Consider the following 18,779-nt stretch of genomic DNA (forward strand, 5'->3'; position numbering starts at 1 on the left):
TCAAACAACCATTTAGACCTCTTTTTTATATAAAGCAGGCACACATTTTTGCTGGAAATGTGCTCAGTGGAATTAAATAAAATGCATATTGGCAATTAGCAGATGCTCTTACTTTTTAACGTTACCCATTTATACAGCTGAATATTTACTTAGGCAGTTGTGAGTTAAATACCTTGCCCAAGGGTACAACAGCAGTGCCAAGAGTTTGGTTATGAGTCCTGTTCCTTACCACTATGTTACACTGCTGCCCAAATGAACTAGTTCTGGATTGTTTCAGCCTTAAGACAACGGTAAGCCTTGCACTGCTTGGTGCATTCTCTCCCTAAAGAATCATGTGCCCCCAACTTTATTTTTATACTCACCTAACCAAGTCAGCCCTTGTCTTTTAGCATTCAAGACTTGATACTGGAAGTCTTGCATTCCTGTGTCGTATTATCAGGCGTGTTCGACCATGCAAATGTTTGCAGTGAACGGTGTCTTCAAATGGTGATGGCTGAGTGAAATGAGTTACATTTGCAAGTTTATAATGAATGCAATCAACATGTACCTAGGTGGTACCAAGGTGAAGTAGTGATACAAACAGAATATGCACATACACACACACACACACACACACACACACACACACACACACACATTGTTCAGTCAGATTACTCTCTACCTCTTTAATGGTCCTTGTTAATTTGATTCTCAATGTCCCTTTTGATGTTGCAACTGTGGTGACTAGGCTTTTTAGTTAGGCCAGTCACTCTGTTAATACCCTGCCCAAATACTGAATGAAAATCTCACTTTCCATGTATGATTTCCTGAAAAATCCCTAGAACTTCATTGTGTGGTCATACTTATGCAAATTAACATTTACCTGGGCCACCTGTTTGCATAAGCCCTCATCTTCACCTCATTTGTGAAGGGAATTGTAATCCTAAAAGAAACACAATGTTTTTATCTCTTACCCTATTAATCCCACCTCGTGCACTTCCTGTTGCAAACCAAAATTGTTAGAACAAGGCTTAGTGGCCTGTGTTTAAAATATCCAGAATAAGTACATTTGTATTTCTGTACTAACATGTAGAATAAGCCATTATGTGTTGTTAACATTATACCTTTGGGTTGTTAACAGTGCATAGCATAACATGGCTGCTGCTGGTAATGCACTGTGGGTTACATTACTGTTTTGGTATTTTAGCAGATGCTCATGTCTAGAGGGACTTGGGTTATAATGTTTACATGTTATCCATTTACACAGCTGGATTATTATGAGTTAAATACGTTGCCCAAAGGTATAGCAGCAGTGTTCCAGTGGGGAATCGAACCTGAAACCTTTCTGCTGCTAGCCCTGGTCCTTACCACTATGCCATACTGCTGTCAGGTTAATGCATGCTCCTTTCTTGTGGGCTACTGGGTGTCGTCCTCAGGCAGGGACGCAGATGCCACCTGATGCAAAGCAGTGGTGACCAAGAGAAGTATAGCTGTAGGGATGATGCGGTCTGACCCTCACCAAAGACTTGAAACTTTGCCCATGTAGCATATCTTGCATAGTGGTCAGGGTAGCAGGAACAGTTGTGCCAGGTGCCAGAGCAGCTTGAGGCTTGTTTGAGAGCTACTGCACCATACTGCACATTGGGGGAATGTTTATTAGCTACTCCACTGTCACACGGGGTCTCAAGCATACAGGCTGGCCCTGCAGTTGCTGTTGTGGATCAGCAAGATCTCTTAGGGGCTACAACAATATTTCACATTCTAACGGGCATGGGAATTGACAGCCCGCCTTGCAAGAGTCATTGACTTGAGGAATGTGCTTGGTACATCCAGTTACACACTCTCCCCCGGTTTGTTTTTAATAGCCATTGTTTACATAACCGTCCTAGAGGCCTTTAATGAATTGCATATGGTAATCCACTGACAAAACAAGTTTACCATACCTGCTATACTGATGACTGTTTGACCATATTTGGGCATTAAGCCGCAATGCTGTGATCTGAGATGCAATAGAGCTGGATTTGAATAAAACCACTGATTTGTGCATTTTTCTGCTGGTTCTTCATACAGGCAAATGTGGCGAACTTGTTTTAAGAAACAAAGAGGGAAAGAAAGAAATGGGTTTCAGCCCATTTGCTTGGTAAATGCCCTCATTCAGGGTAACTTTACATGTCGTAGATTTTATACCTTTGTCCGTTGGATTTTATTGAAGGTGATTATGACAATTGGAATGTGCCACCTGAGAGGTCATTGCAATAATATAGTTCGATCTGTATGCCAAGTTCCTTAACCGTGCAAATGATACCACAATTAATTCGTTTTCAGATTCTGGTTTGTGCTGTTACATGGCGAAAGGTTATCCTTCTGCCACTCCCTGTTTTTTAAAAGACAGCCCTACCGCAGTTTTTTTGTATCAAAAATTGTAGTAGAGGTGGTATATCTCACCATTTAACCCCAATAGCTCGTTTGTGTGCTGTGGGACCGAACTGATACCCGTGCCTACTTACAAGTTTTGTAAAAAAAAAAAAAAAAAGAATCAATCAGAAAAAGCACAGACTCGAATCAGTTTGGTTTGCAAGTTTTTTTTAATCACATGGCCGAATAAAACTGGTCGAATTCGCAATGATAAATAAATGAATTGATTAAAGCATAAATGAAAACAGCACTCGAATAAGAGGACGACTAAAACATTTGTAGGAATCGATCGGGCCGTTAGATAGGCAACCACGACAGACCTCGCCTTGCGGAGCTCACTGCCAATTCAACGACAAATATACTTCCTCTTCGATGAATACAAGAAAACAGTGTTTCCAAAAAAATGCAACGTGGACCACACGGGGATTGGCTGTTCCGCTGAAAATGGGGCGGTGTATGCAATTTCAAGCAATGACATCACTTTTCCTGACGAGCGGTTTCCAAATACTGTACAGGAAAGAGGGACGGGGTTGAGTACTGCTGGAAGTCTGTCTTCTAGCCGACAGAGGAGAAGAAATGCCGTTTTTTCAACAAAATAAATTATAGTGTTTTGCTCCGCATTCTGTGCAGCATTTGTCGGGGTGTTGCACCGCTTTTAGTTCAGCTTCTTTTCTACGGTAAAGCTGCAACAAATGAGGTTAGTGTGTTTCATTATTATTGCATTCCATGCGGGAACTTGCATTTAGAGAGGTAGCTGCCTTGGTATAGCACAGGTAATTTACAGGCTAGCTGTAAGCACTGCTAGTCTTCGCCATGCATATACAATCGAGGTTGCTAGAGCACTGAACTATTCTGGTTGACCCCTTCGATTGCAGGACTTTCACTTGGCTATGTTATCTAGGTAACAGAATTAGGCATGTATATGAAAACAGAGAGCGCCGAATTATACTGGAGGACTTTGGTGTCAGGAGGATGCTGTGGTCTGGTAATCACTTTTCAGACAACCAGCGTGTTAACGTAGCAAACCTCCTAGGGAGCTATTTAAATTGGCCGGTCGTGTTATTACATTAGGGTTTACCAAGCCAGCACCTGCACGAATTAATATAGCATGTATTTAAATGGTCTGTGAGTTAACGTTAGCTAGATGTATCTGACCAACTAGCTGAATCTGTCCAAAACGTATGTTGATTTTAACCTATAGACTATGCATTTAACTCGCTAGAATAGCTAGCGTCTGGAGGATGGGGTCTTTTGATAATATTACGTTTGGATAGGAATGTCGAAGCGGATTTTGCTTCTGAACTGAGAATTTCGTCCAAACAATTGCGCATTAAGGTCACATTACTGCGAACTGCATGTAGCAGGCTTGCTTACCGCATATCTCACAATGCCGTCGGCTCCCATCTGAGAACATTAAAGGTGTGGCCTGGGGTGAAGGCGGAGACAGATTTGTTAATTTACGTTTTTGTGCGATGATGCGGGGCTAACTAGTTTAATTTACAACTCAACAAAGGGATGGGGTCTGCGTTACTCACCATATGATATAAAAAGATGAAAAATTCTATGGCAGAGGTAGTTACTTGCAGACTGGCCTAGGGTTTGATGAATGCCAAATTAAATTGAAATTACATGGATAACGATAACTGAATTGAGATGAAGTGTGGGAATTGGGAGTTGAATCAGAATTGCAAGCTTGAGAATCATAGGTAGTTAAGTTATCTTGGCAGAGCCATAGGACGCAGAATGGGTATTCCCACCTGATTCGCATCTAACCAGAGCTCTCCCTGTTATCGGCAGGAGCACCGCTACAAGCTGCACATTAGTAGAGTTACACGTATTCTACAAGGGATTTATTATTTTGTTCTCACCATGGAATAACATTTCAAAATTTTATATGATCTAATTTTCTTCTATGTTTCGCTAAAGACACTTCTCAAATAAGAGAGAAAAACGTTTAAAAATAAACATTCATTTGTATCTATGCTTTTAAGAATCAGTTACTTATAAGAATCAAACTGTAATGCACAAATATGATTTTTGTGAGTGGAGTGCTCTGTATCTGGACAGCTAGGGAAAACAAGTTGCTGAAGTAGCTTCAGTGGGCTAGAAGAGGCCTTCATGAAGTGGAAAATGCTACAAATGAGAGCTGATGGTGATGTTATGCTGTAGGAAGTGCAGGGCGAAATGTTAAACCAAAATCCTTCTGGCAATTATTGCAGAATAGGGGAGTTAGCCAGTGTTGAAATTTCTGGCCCTCTAGTCACCCCTGTTTAGTTGAGCATTTCCTCTCCACACATAAATGTGTTTTAGGTTAAGTGTCCTGGTGGGAAATGGCAGTGCTACATTGTCCAGGTGGATACTCGTGGTTACTCGCGCTAAACATTGGTGGTAGTGATACCCCAACCACCGCCACCACTCACTCACCCCTCAGTTGCACTCTATTGCCTGTCTCAAATTAACACAGATATGTTTAACCTTCTAATACCCAGTGCTTAAAGTTGGATCACATGGGGCCTAATATTTGGTGGAGTTAAATGATGTACTGTGTTTTGTACCAAACAGTGGTGCCCAGATGTACACAATTAAACACATGCTCAAAGCAAAATTGCAAAAAAATTTTTTAAACCAGATGTCTTCTAGTCAAGGAGAAAAATTTATTCTCAGATTCAGTGTTTGGATGATGGCCAAGATGTGTGAGTTTGGCTCATTTCCAGGTGAATAACTGTTGTAACTATAATCCATTTACTACTGAGAAGGCAGAATGTTTGCCCTATACCATCCTTTTATGAATCTAAAGAATGGATGGGACACTGCCATGAAGTGGGTGGCCTCAAATACAGGTGACAAAGGAAATTAGAATTCTGTGCAGGATGGTTTACCTCCCAGATCTACATAAACCTTCTCTAGTAGTTTTTATATGTATTGTTGTCAAGGATTTTATTCTTTCTTTTTTTTCCAGGTTATGAACAATTGTATTCATTCATTAGTGAATGAGTCATGTCTTAAAACAAAGTCTCGGCCTTTCCACTCCCTGTCTGCTTTTAAGCACCTGCTTTGTAAAGCCACCAGATCCAGATGCCTCGACTGCATTGGTATCTTACAGCTAATTAAGTGAAACTGAGGGTAAATCCATCGTTAAAGCAACTCCCACGATTAAAACAGTTTCTCCTCACTGGTCCTCTTGTCTTTGATCATGTTTTTCTATTTTTTTTTTTTCAGTAGTGCATGGCTGGGGCATGAACTGGTTTTAATGGGAGACACCTGACACAAGCTGGCTGTCTGGCAGTACAAAATCACTTATTGCTTCTAATGCACTGTGAGGGGGGAGATCTGGCCAGAGAGGATGGAAAACGTCTTTTTTGTTTGTTTGCATGTACTTGTAATGCACTCTCTTGCATTGTCAGAAAGGGACAGGACAGAATATTCTTTGCTCCTCTTCCCTTGTGTCAAGCGTTGGCACAGATTTTGAAATGAATATCGTTACAAATAGCTCATCTAAATGATGAAAGTTAGCATTCGCCTTGAGCTCTTGTAGTGATAGCTAGCCTGATCCTTTCTCTTTTTTTCAGTCCACTGTGTCTGTAAACAGCTCAGTCCTGTTTTTTTCATTCCACCCAGATAGTTCTTCTGTGATCAAAGAAGTCAGACTCATAACATGCCGCCGGCAGATGCAGGATTGTAAAAGTGTGTGGATGTAAATGTCCCCCTACACACACACACACACACACACACACACACACGATCTGTAGCCTCAGGCTCTCAGTGTGAGGCGCTACTGCTCTTCCCACGCAATCCTCAGACACTGGTTCAATTAACTCTCCCACCCCCACCCCTTTGTAGTTAATGCAGTCTGTCTTTTTTTCCCCCACATTTCTGTTTTTTTTCTTCAGCCCCATATAGATTTCAATGAGTAATCCAGACATAGAAGTATAACCCAGGCTTGGTGGTTCGATTTGTGATTTGATTCCTCCAGAGATGCAGCGCCCTGTCATGATCTTTGGAATGGGACTTGTGCTAGTAAAAATCTAATTTCCTTTGACAGTTGGCTGGGTTCATACTCCACTTTGTTTATGTCAAATCTCCAAAGACAGTCATGTTCTGGTTTTTTTTCCTGCTATGTTGTCTTCGATCTCACATCAGATGTGCAAATGCCATCGCCTTTTTTCCACATAGCCCCAAATATTTCTACCAGAGATCAAGTGAGAGGATTGGGCATGGCTGCATACCTCCCACTGGGCCAAAATTAATGAGGGATAGTGTGGGTATGACAGCTCCCAGCCAAAGCTTGTGCTTTCATACTGTCAAGTCAGAGTTCACAGTCATTTCTTGACCCATTATGCATTGAAATGAGCAATTAAAAATAGCCCACTGTTAGTCAGCCTCAGGTGAATCTACATCAGGTTGTATGACAGACCCTATCTCCCCCCACAACCCCCTGACTCTCTCTCTTTCTGTCTTTGTCTTTCTTTTTTGCATTTTTCCTTTGCTACCTCCAGCTGCTTCAGCAGTATCCATGTAATGGCCATGTGATGTAATGGATAAGGAACTGGGCTTGTAAGCTGAAGGGTGCAGGTTTGACTCACAGGTTACAGGCGTACTCTAGTGTACTCTAGATCAAGGGCCTGAACATTAACTTGAATTAGCTCAGTAAATACACAGTAGGATACTAAAGTAAAGTGTGAGTCTCCCTGACAATGCTGTTTGCCAAACATTAAAGAAAAAGACAAAATGTAATGAGGTCCTGTAGGCTTGGAATGGGAAAATGCTCGATGGGGTATTGCAGAGTGGAGTGGATGACATAGACACTGTCAAGGTATAATGAAATATCTTTGGTGCAAGTGAAACCGAAGAACGTGAGAATTGTAACATGACTGGAGGGCGTGTGATGGCACACTGTTATATGGACTTGACTGCGACGTGTCAGTGTCACGTCATAGCACTATAGTACCCTCGAACATGGCACCTTCAGTGAATATCCAGTGTATAACTGGGTAATGTGTAAAAAAAGTTGAGCACTGTGAGTCACACTGGGTGAGGTACATACAAAGCAAAGATGTACTGTCAAGCGAAAAAGTGCGATGGCTCCAGTTTAAGGTGCTTTATGTATCAGAGAATGTCTTGAACCAAAATAGTGGAAACTTGGTGTTTAATTTGTTTGTTTTTTCTGGCCTTGTTTTGTCTCCTGTAACGCTGTTTGACTTGCCACATGGATGTAAACTATGTTCAGGATGTGTTGTTGGGATAGTGGGTCGGGGTGAGGGTACACAGGACATAGATCATGTGTTTAGTGTAGTAAGTGATGGGGTAGGGCGAGAAAACGCCTACCATTGCAAATCTGCAGCTGTTCTGAAATGCTGCACTATTCTCTGCATACTATTGTGTGCAATCTGTGGCCATTCATAGGGAGGAGGTGGTGGTGTGACCTGTTTATAAAAAGTTTCACTGGGTCCAGAGTCATCTTGCGTGGATGCGTGTGTGGCAGTGGAGCGGTGGCATTGAAGGTGATGTGGGCTGACAAAGGCCGCTGGCCCAATTCACAGATTGTTTCAGTGGCCTTTAGCAGGGCTAGCTCACTGTTGTCCAGCAAGGGGGTGAGAGGGATGGCATTCCATTCTGTGCTCCTCTAATGGAGGAGACCAACGGATAGAAATAGGAGAGTGAGGCTTTATGAGTCCCTACCACATGCCGAAAACCACTGATTTATTTGAACCAGTCAGAACTATTTTGATCTTTTGATTGCTTCAAGGTTTCCACAGCAAAAGAGTATGAGTAATTCAATCAGTTACTCACAGACGAAATGATGGCTCCACCCGTTTTTCATTCGCCTAGTGTCACTCTTCAAAATAACATCTGTAATGTCTGACTGGCACCTGACCGGCAGATATGTGGTGCTGCATGTATATTTTATGTATGTTTCAGCTCAGTTTTTACCCAGCAGCTCTGCAGTGCTGTTATGTAAGGTTGTGCTTGAAAGAGAAGTTGATGCTATTTTTAGATTTTGTATTTTCAAATGTAACCTATGGTTGTGTGTACTAGGCAAGGCAAGGGAAATTGCAGCCATGGTCAGATTGGATGTTTTTTGCTTGAATTTTACCTATGTCACTCCATTACTTTCCATATTAACAATACTTTTCTTGTGAAATAATTTTTCTTGCAATTTTCTCTACCTTGCAGTATGTCAAATCACTGTCAATGTGAAGAAAACCTATGCCGGAGATACCTGAAGTCCTTTCACAAAAGCATTATTATCATTCTGCTCATCAATGAAACTTGAGATTTTTTAATCATTTAAAGGAATAAGCCCTGTAAAGCATCACGCCACTCACTCATTCATTCACAAAAAGGCTCCCTCCCAAAGTAAAGGCAGTGACAACATTTTACCCCACAAGAGGGGGAAAAACCCAGCAGTGTTTTCACAGACTTGGAACAGTATCTATTCGGTTCTTGTTTTCTTGCTGCTCTTATTGTCTTAACTTGTCCTGGTCTGGCTGTATTACCCCTTGGCAGGGATACTTGGTTACTCATCACTCACCTATCACTGTTGTATAGTCTGCTCCTCATTTCCTGACCAGACAGTAATTGAAGCCACCATATATACTGGCTACCAAACAACATTTTTTTTCTATACCTGCATTTACTAGCTGTATACTAACTGGCAGGCTGCTTCGATGCTTCCTGCGATGGTTCTTCTTCAGATGATGTCATGTCTCTTTAGTGTGCTTTCAGTTTCCGTGTAGACACGCACAGATCAGTAGCCAGCTGTGTAATACAGAAAAGCAGCTTGATTTCTGACTCAGATCTTATTTACTACATACTGTTAAGTATCTGTCTCAACAGGATTCTTTCTGCTCATAACACAATAGACACAGACAGAAGGCACCATGGTTACTGGTGTCTGAGTGATGGATGGCTTTTCAGTGATTAGAGTGGTTTACACAGGGCTTTTCTATCGTTTATATTCTTTACAGCTTTTAATTAAATGGTAAGCTTGCATATTTGGAGAAGAGGTGGGCTCTGCCTAGTTATCAACCTAGCAGCCTTGATTTGCTTAGGAGGTGTCCATACATTGCCAGCATGTTATACATGATCTTTTAACACATCCGGATATTTACTAAAGCGCCTGGCTCAGCAGGGACCTTCCCAGGATTCAAACCTGCAAACCTTGGTTCACAAGCAGCGTTTTATAACCAACCACCGCTGCACCCGGCTGTTCCAATGCATGCAGAAATGCATGATGCATGCTGTAACTGTTTCCCCCATGCTTCCTGTTACACCACCATTCACAACCGTGTCTTTGAGGGCAGCAGCGAGCCGGGTTGATGCTGAGAGCTGCGAGGAACCCGCAGTGGCTTGGCTCTACCTCCATAGCACCGTGGCAGACATTACTGCTGGAAAAGGAGACAGTCTCTTCAAAGCGCAGAGAAACGACAGTTTTTGCCAGCCATCCTAGCTCACCTTTGTAAGAAACACTGGCACATGCACCCGCATGCGCATACAAATGCTCACATGCATAACACACACACAGTAAAACCAGCATCAGTCAGTCAAACCTCCTCTTCTCCCTTTTTCCCCTCCTGCGTCCCTTCATCTCTTCCCCCCCCCCTTTTCTCTGGGATGCGGTTACCATGGCGACTCATTGGCGGAGCAGCTTTTTGGATTACATTAGCATGTAGAAATATTCCGCCATTGCTCCCCAGAGCAAAAGAGACGACAGGATCGCAGTGGGGGGGGGGGATGGATCTGTCTGAGACGAAATCACTGTGTTCAAACACAGCACTGATGTTTGGAAGAAAGAAAATCACCTTGGCTGTGTTGCTTTGCCCTGGCTTTGTTCTCTCCCTCTTTTGTTTTCTCTCTCAGCTTAATCATAACAAAGGAAGAGATTTTATTTGTTTATATGTCGATGTTGTCTTTTCCTCAAGTTTGGTCTCTTGTGCTATGACATCGGTGTTCTCCTGGGGGTGTCAGAGTAGTTTTACCTCCTATACTGGTGCCCTGATAATGACCCTAATGAAAAACAAAAAATTGATCAAGTCTAGCCAGTGTGGACCATACGTTCATTGTAGGAAATCTCATATCCCAGAACACACCAGGGATGGGCAAATATTTGCAATGAAAGGCTCTGCATGATTTTCTATCTGTCTGATGGCACCTGTGATTTATATGACAACACTGAACAAGAAACATCAAGCAATTACTGATTTCTTATTGGTTCCTGCAATGTGAACTGCATGATAAAAGAAGACATGCATGCAAACAGTCAGTGCTACAAAAAATTGTTTTTTTAACTCTAACAAGGAGCTTTTTTGTATGAGGCATTGTTAATTAATAGTTCATTTTAATTATTAGCACTAATTTATGAGTACTTTTGAGGGGACATTGAGGTTACAAGAAATAGAGAAATGAATTTCAATTTAGTTGAAAGTGAGAAAATTGTGTAGCATATTTCTTAAAGTAAAAGCTTTTCTTTACAGGTAATTTGTGGGAAAAAAATGATTTGAGGACTCCTAGACTACCAAGAGGTTGTGTGAGTCCATGCTCTGGGTAGTAGTACTAATTAGGGATGTTGAATGTTTCCTGAAGAAAAATTCATCTTTGATGAATAACCTGAGGCCTTAGAAATCTTTTCCAAAATGTATGGTTCCATACTAGTGTACTGTGCTGTTCACTCTGTGTAGGAAACCTACAGTACTGTACAGTCACAGGGAGATCTCACTTTAGAGTGTGGCTCCAATGGGCTCAAGCAATCTAGGTCAGTGTTAGTTGTTTCCCCTCGCCTTTTGCCCCCAAATAGGCATCCACAGTGTTAATTGGACTTTAATGGGAATTAAATTAATCCAGTAGTGCTGTTGATTTGACCAAAAAGTAGGTTCTTTTCGAGGATCTACTGTACCAAACATGAGCTTCTATAAAGTTCTGCAAAAAAATTAGGTATCGTGTGGTTATAGATTTGTTACACTTAAATGGCTTGAGGGTGCTTGTGCAGATGTGCTGCCTGTTTTTTTTTTATTTAATTTAATGAAATGGGTGGGTCAGTGGAGCTCTGTGCACTGGTAGTCCCAGCCAAACTACTCCCTTAAGAAGTTTACCAATCTCTGGGTACACTCAGTCTGCTCTTAATATGGGAGTTGCTTCGCGAAAGGGGTCACTGTGCTTTTAAAACAACAGGACCACTAATCCGGTCCATAAGCACCTACAAATGAGTGGAGATTATTGCTTACAGATGTCAGACCCGCTGGTCCACAGTGTGTGCACAGGCCTCTGTGCATAAAGCACTCTGTAAGCACAGGGTTGTGGGAATGTTAACCTGGAACAACTCTTTGTGGGGGGGAATTATAGTCTCTTATGTTTCATTACTACCTTTGTGTGGTGGGTTAACCTGGATTTTCTTGGTGTGGATCCAACAAATGTCAAGGAAAATCTGTTAGACTGGAAGATATTAAATGTGATGTTTAAATACTCAGGTGAAAAAATAGACTGCTTATAATATGCAGGTATTGTGCTGGCTGCGCAGATGGTAAATGTCAAACTGTACAGTTTTTTAAAAAGACATGCATCAATTCTGCTCTTCTGTTCTGCTACACCTAAGCAATTACACTTGTAGAGCTGTGACATGTTGCCCTCCAGAAGCCATTCTCTAGTAAAGTCTATCTCTGTGGTGTTTTTTTTAAATCCATCTATAAACACCATGACAGCTCTGCTTTCGGTTTAAGTCTTTGTGGTTTTCTGTTTGCTTTGAGTGGATCGGGGCGGACAGGGGAGAGCCAAGGGGGTGCGAAGCGAGTGGCAGCAGCTCGGCACGAATCAGCACAAATCGGCACGGTCTCGCGGTCCAGTTGAACGGTCTCAGCACAGAGCTGCTAAGCACACACGGTCGGCAGGGTCTCTGGTTTCTCCGCTGCCTCTCACTCTGCGGTCAGTTCTGTGCCTCTGCTTTGCAATCAGGCTTGTTCCCTTACAGCAGGGTGTGTCTCTGTGCTGCAGTGGGCTGTGTCTATACTATAGTTAGCTCTGTCTCTGTGCTGCAGTGGGCTGTGTCTCTGTACTATAGTTAGCTCTGTCTCTGTGCTGCAGTGGGCTGTTTCTGTTCTATAGTTAGCTCTGTCTCTGTGCTGCAGTGGGCTGTGTCTCTACTATAGTTAGCTCTGTCTCTGTGCTGCAGTGGGCTGTGTCTGTTCTATAGTTATCTCTGTCTCTGTGCTGCAGTGGGCTGTGTCTGTACTATAGTTAGCTCTGTCTGTGCTGCAGTGGGCTGTCTCTGTGCTATAGTTAGCTCTGTCTCTGTGCTGCAGTGGGCTGTCTCTCTCTGTACTATAGAAATCTCTGTCTCTGTGCTGTGTTTCTGTACTACAGTTAGCTCTGTCTCTATGCTGCAATGGGCTGTGTTTCCACTCTGTAGTCAGCTTTGTCTCCGTGCTGTGGTAGGCTCTGTCTCCCTCTTTCATGCTGCAGTCAAGTTGGGTGCTCCCCTCCTTTAGCATGGCTCCAGTCTGCCCAGAGCTGTCCTTTACATACATCCCCTCCAAGGCAGCCAAGCCCTGTTTCATTGTTTCACCATTTGTTTTCCTGTGTGCATGTGTGCCCCTCCACATCAAAATGTCAAAAGGACACTGAAATGTTAAAAGGGCTTGATTTTCTAACCATACATATTTCACCCTCATACAAGACTGACTTCAGACTGAGACATCTCAAAAATTTGATTTGCTTTGTTTTTGACCAAAAAAATTTGCCAGTGCGCCACTTGTGTTTCCAGTTATATAATGTTACATAATGTAATAACTTAATACAGCATAACACTGTGTCTGGGGGGACAAATGTAAAAAAATATACATGGAGGGGTTGTAAAATCCTTGTTTTGATCTCTATTTTCACACCTATAATTGATGAATATTAAATTGTCCAGTGAACAAAAAAAACCTATCCAGCTGCTGTTATTTCAAGAAGAGCTCCAATAGTAGGTTTCGCAGCTAATTTGTGTGGTTTACTAATTGCTAGTTTTGGGAGCCCTTTAAGCTAGCTGGTGATCAGTATGATGAGGTTAGCAGAAGTCAGAGGTCATGGGTGTTATTGTTTTCCAACAGACAGTTTTTTCCCCCTTGTGGTTGTCATAGACACCTTGGCTCCAAGAAATTGTTAAAGAGGTGTGAGATCTTCTGAACAGTTTTCACAGGAATATTCCTCTGTTTTCGGTAGCCTTGTTTATTTCTTCGCTTCACAGGCCTGAGCGACTTTTGTTTACAGTGTATCTCCTCTGTGTTTGTCTAGCTAGCTGTCCTGTGTGGGCAGATATCAGCCCTTTGTGCAGCCCTTCCTCTTGGCGGTGTTGGGGATATCGCAGAATTTTAGAGTTTAATCAAAGCTAATCGTTGGAAGGGGTCATGGTAGTAAGTTTGTGGGGCCACACACGCGCAGGGCTTATTGACAGAGCGGGACTCAGAGCTTTGTTAGTGGTGCTGAAAGCCGGGCGGTGAGCTGTGTTATGAACCGTGCCCTCACGCTCTCCACCCAAACCAACAATTTCAGAACCGTTCCATTTTTTTTCTCCCCTCCCCTCCTCATTGTCAACAGAACACTAATCTCCATAGCAAGCATTCCCACGGTCCCATGCCCACCAGTGTCCGTGTGATCTGGAAGTCTCCACCAGCTCATTATGTGTGGCATAAGGAGAGGGGAGGGGGGAACATGGGACCGACCCCCCCAAGATAGGAACCGCGCCCCGCTTTCCCAGCCGATGAAGTAACTCTGCCCTGGAGAGCCCGCTTAGCTGAGTCAGAGAGCTCCCAGGTGGGTCACATGTGCCACTGCTTGCTCTGCCAGTCAGCTGGTCATCTTGCTACCTGATTCTCCTACCAGGGGTTAAAGTGGGATTTGGCAGGTGGGTGAACCCTAAGATCTGGTGTAGCGGTGCAGTGGGGAAAAATGAGCTCTGGTGGACTTGTTTTCTTTGTGGCCAGGCTATGTGATCAGCTGACCTTCTTTTAAGCACCCATAAAATATATACTTTAAAATCTGCATGAACAGGTGGGCTCAGGTGAGCCCCATGGTGGTGGTGGGCCTGGGGCGGTCGCACCCCTCACTCCCTAGCTCCGCTTCTGAGAAGGACCTAACGTCACTCTAGCTAAGCTAGCCGAAGTGTCAGCTACCGTACCGGGTTAGGAAGACAGATAGTAGGGCTGTACGATTCATCAAATTTTAGTTTCAATTACTTCGATTTTGGATTCCAACGATTATGAAAACAAGATAATCGAAATAAAATTATCATTGTGCTGCATTTTTTATTGAATTTATATAGAAATTATTTATTTTATTTATTTATCATTTTTTTACATTTATTTTTATTTGTTTTTTCAGTTGAATTATAAAGTTCAGGAAAATCCACTGTTAACCCTTTCGTACGTAACTTTTTAAATTTTTATGCTATGTAGTGTGCGTGTTACACATGGTTCGCTATGTTTTCATTCATGTTATTAAGCTTCTCATAGCTTTCAGTTTGCATTTGCTATATTTTTTAACATTAAATCGGTGTTTCCTCAAAGCTAAAATTAGCTATAATTTTTCCAATCTAGTGTTCTAATTGCACCCGTTTTAGCATACACGCTAAATGGCTGATCACACCGGTGTGACCGTACGTGTGGAAGGGTTAAAAAGACAAGTTTTTTAAAAAAAAAAAAAGTTGTATGATGTTGTATGAAGTTGTATGATAGATGTATGATGTTTCCAAAGTCAATGAGTAATCGTGATCTCAATACTGACCAAAATAATAATGATTATGATCTTTGCCATAATCGAGCAGCCCTAACGGATAGCCAAGTTGCACATAAAACAGCTTGTGTTTGGTGATATTTGTTGAGCTCTGTTTGAAACGTTGTATTTGAAATGACCTTCCACTTCAGTAAAAAGCAACTCCGTTTACACTTGCTCCCCTTCTGTAGCTAGCTAGATGCTGACGGTAAGTACCATGACCGCAAGTTTATCAATATCTGCACACACGAACCCACTGAAGGGAAGGGATGAGAACAGAAAAAGGTTGTGTGTTGAGTGTGGGGGCGGGACCCTGGGTGACATTACTTTCTGATTTGTTGAGTTGATCTCGATGGCATCAGCTGGAAGGTACGCCAAGCTACAGCACATGAAAAATGAACTCGCTTGACATTATTATGTGTGAAACTGCCAATCAGATTTATTTACTAATTGAAGGTGCCGGAACACCATTCCGGATTGTTCCAGCCCACTTTAACCCGTGTCCTACACTTTCTGTTATTTGCCTCTTGATTAGCTGAGACATTTTGTTACATAAATTTCTGCTCACATCATATGTCACATACTTACATCACTGGGTGGTAACTGAGTCCATTCAGGGTGAGCACCTCGGAGTGCCCACCCTGGGATTTGACCCTTTAACACTCTGTTTACAAGTCATGATCCTTAACCACAATTAATGGAAAAATAGAGAATCATCCTTTTGAAATAGCATTTTTGCTTTGGTGAAAGAAAACCTTTACAAAAACCACATCCTTCTGTTATGAAAATTGAACTTGTGAAGTTGAAGAATGGCTTGAAAATGTGCAGTTGAATGACTTTTTTGGTGCAGTACTATTGTGTCAAGCATTACATGAAGGGCCTGTTCTTGTGCTTTATATATTACGCATGAACAAAGTGTACCCCTAAGTGCCCTTCAGAACAGTACGCTACAATACATAGCGGCCATCTGATCATTCTTGCTTTGTCCCATAGGTTGTCCTTTGCCCATTTTCAGAATTTTTTTTCTGTAATTCTTCTATGATAGACAGGCAAAGAGGGGGGCGGTCACATAATATCTGCCCCACCTGAGGGTGGCTGGGTTAATTAGAGGCCTAATCTTGTGCACTTCTGATTCATCTGTTAATCACTCCCTTGCATTTGAGATTCTGCCTGCTGAATTATTGAAGTCATTCCACTCATTGAAAAGTATTCTCCATGCTCGTGTTTTTTTGGTGGGTGCTCTTATCCAGACAGACTTTCAAGGCTGTCTCGCTTTTTTTTCCCCCGTGCAGCTTTTCTCAAGGCAATGAATTCCTCCCATTTTTTATTCACAGATAATGCCCAGGCCAGATTGTGCTGCTGATTTATGATAACTCTCTGTTCTTAAAGCATTAGAAATGCACAGTGTGGAGGTTAAATCTGTGCATAATGACATGCTGTTTTATCATAGAGAAGTCAGCTTTAGTCGCCACACTCATTGATGTTCCTTTGATTCGATGTCTGATTTAACATGCATTTGACAAGTTCTGCTTATTTTCATTCAGTGTAGCTTTAGAAGTTTGCTACGTGTGCAGTCACAGAAAGCAATGCCATTGTTACAATGGAAAAGGCTCAGAGATTCATATGATGGTTGGGTTCCAAACTTGAAAGGGAGGCTATTCGCTTTTGGGCAGCCCTATAGCATCTTAATAATTATTTATTTAAAAAATATTATTAAAAATGCACTGCAGTTCAGATTCAACTTCAGAAATCTTTAATAGTCTTAGCTTATTTATGTGAAAAAACTGTTAAATATGGAGCAGTAGAACATCATTTTCATTTAACTTTTTCTTGTGGTCCCCCATGGAATAGTAGATTTGGTTAATGTACAGATTTGGTTGCAGTTCTGCATATCCTAAAATACTTTAAAGCCCGCTTCTCCTGTCAACAGAACAACTCATCTTCCAAACCAGAATTTGCACATGACAGTTCATTTGTATTTATTTACTGTTACACCTTTTCCCTGTTAAGAAAACCCTGTTTGAAATCAGCAATCAGCAACCTCCAATCTGCGGTCATACAGGAGCACTCAAAGGGAGATGTATGCAGTCCTCTGATGCATTTGCACACAGACTACTTTCACAACCACAAATCACACAGTGCACTATAGCAGCATGGGCTGTTATTGGAGGATAGATACTACTCCTCTGACGTCATCTGAGAAACTTGTAGAGGCCTGATGAATTTCAGCATGCCTGAGATCTGTGAGACGATGAAACCCCGGCTGAAATATTCACCTCTATCCCTGGCAGAACCAACCCAATTTCTTCCTTCCCTACGGGCTCCCAGGCATTGTCCGCCTTTGATGTGGCCGGGATCGAACCTGAGTCACAGACCTCAGCTTCTGCTCATCGCAAACACCTTGCCAACTGAGCCACTCTGGAGCACAGGGACAGGGTACTTATGATAGGCAAGGTTGTCCTATTGTGTGACAAGGTCAAAATAACACAGCGGATGGTCACACGGAAGGGAAATAATCTGGAATACACCTGGAATCTGGAAAAAACCATTGACTGTATTGGAATGCAGTTGTATTGTTTTTAAATCCTGTGAAAATAGCCCTTTGGTTTTGAAGGTATGCACTGTTTGGAAGTTGAATAAGTTGGAATAAGAACCTTAGGTGAGGTTATGTTCAGTTGACAGCTACAATAGCAAGCAACAACATACTTGAGAAGGGGGGTGGGTTTTTTTTTCAAAGATTGTGAAGTGAGATAAGATAAGAAATTCCTACAGTGTCTCTGGAGAAGTATTTGGATGCCATGAGTATAAACACTTCTGTCTTGTTTACACAAGTGCCATCCAAGCCACGGTCCTACTGTGGTTTGTTGGGCACGTTAGCGGACATTCAGCTCTGCGAAACACTCGAAACCATCCGTTAAGTACCCTAAAATTGAAAACATTTGAGTGCATCTGAGTGAAATTCAAGCCTTTGTCATGTTCTGCCATATGTACCATACTTGTGCTGTTGCAGTGCTGCTCACACGTTATTTTATCAGGGATTCCCAGGCCTTGTTTTTGAAGCGTGGCTAGTGTCTGGCTCTCTGCATGTATTAGAATATGTTGGGCTCTGTAAGCCACCTTGATCAAAGGTATCAGCCTTGTAAGCGGGCGCAGGCTTTTTCTCTCGTGTTTGTGATAATGCTCACTGTCGGGAAGGCAACCGCACCTCAGTACAATGAGAGGGGAAGTTTAAACTGTCAGAGTAGCCCTCTCATCTGAAATACGGTCTTGTGCCCTTAATAGCAGCCCCTGGGGCACGATGTTTAGCTGCTTTCATTTGGGGTTGGGCCTCTAAAGAGGGGAGGGGGTGCAGGATACGTACCCCTAAGCCTTCGCAGACGTCGTTGGGATTTACGTCGGCTCTGCCGCCCCGGTCCGTCCCCGCGGAGGCTGCTGATAGGTGTTGTGCAGAACCTTGAGTCTTGTTATTAGATGTTTGCTGTGGAAGCGAGCAGATACTCGGTAAATTGAACGCTCCCCAGTGAGGTCACCAAAGGTCTGAGAGAACACAAATCCAGGGTTAGTATCTGAATGCTTGTTAGTGAAGGCAGAAGGTGAAGAAAGACCCAGAGCTGCATATTCTCTGATCAGCACTCATGAAAGAG

The 18,779-nt window shown here is 42.5% G+C and overlaps 1 protein-coding gene across 1 annotated transcript in view; it reads left to right on the forward strand.

The window, feature by feature from the left end:
* The first annotated feature begins 2,974 nt into the window (after nucleotides 1-2,974).
* Nucleotides 2,975-18,779, forward strand: part of nckap5l (NCK-associated protein 5-like) — a 46,057-nt gene continuing 30,252 nt past the window's right edge. The window contains exon 1 of the mRNA XM_036533263.1: nucleotides 2,975-3,091. The gene's annotated coding sequence lies outside the window, so the exon portion shown is untranslated. The remainder of the gene's footprint in view (nucleotides 3,092-18,779) is intronic.

Source organism: Megalops cyprinoides, chromosome 7, assembly GCF_013368585.1.
Source record: "Megalops cyprinoides isolate fMegCyp1 chromosome 7, fMegCyp1.pri, whole genome shotgun sequence".
NCBI lineage: Eukaryota > Metazoa > Chordata > Actinopteri > Elopiformes > Megalopidae > Megalops > Megalops cyprinoides.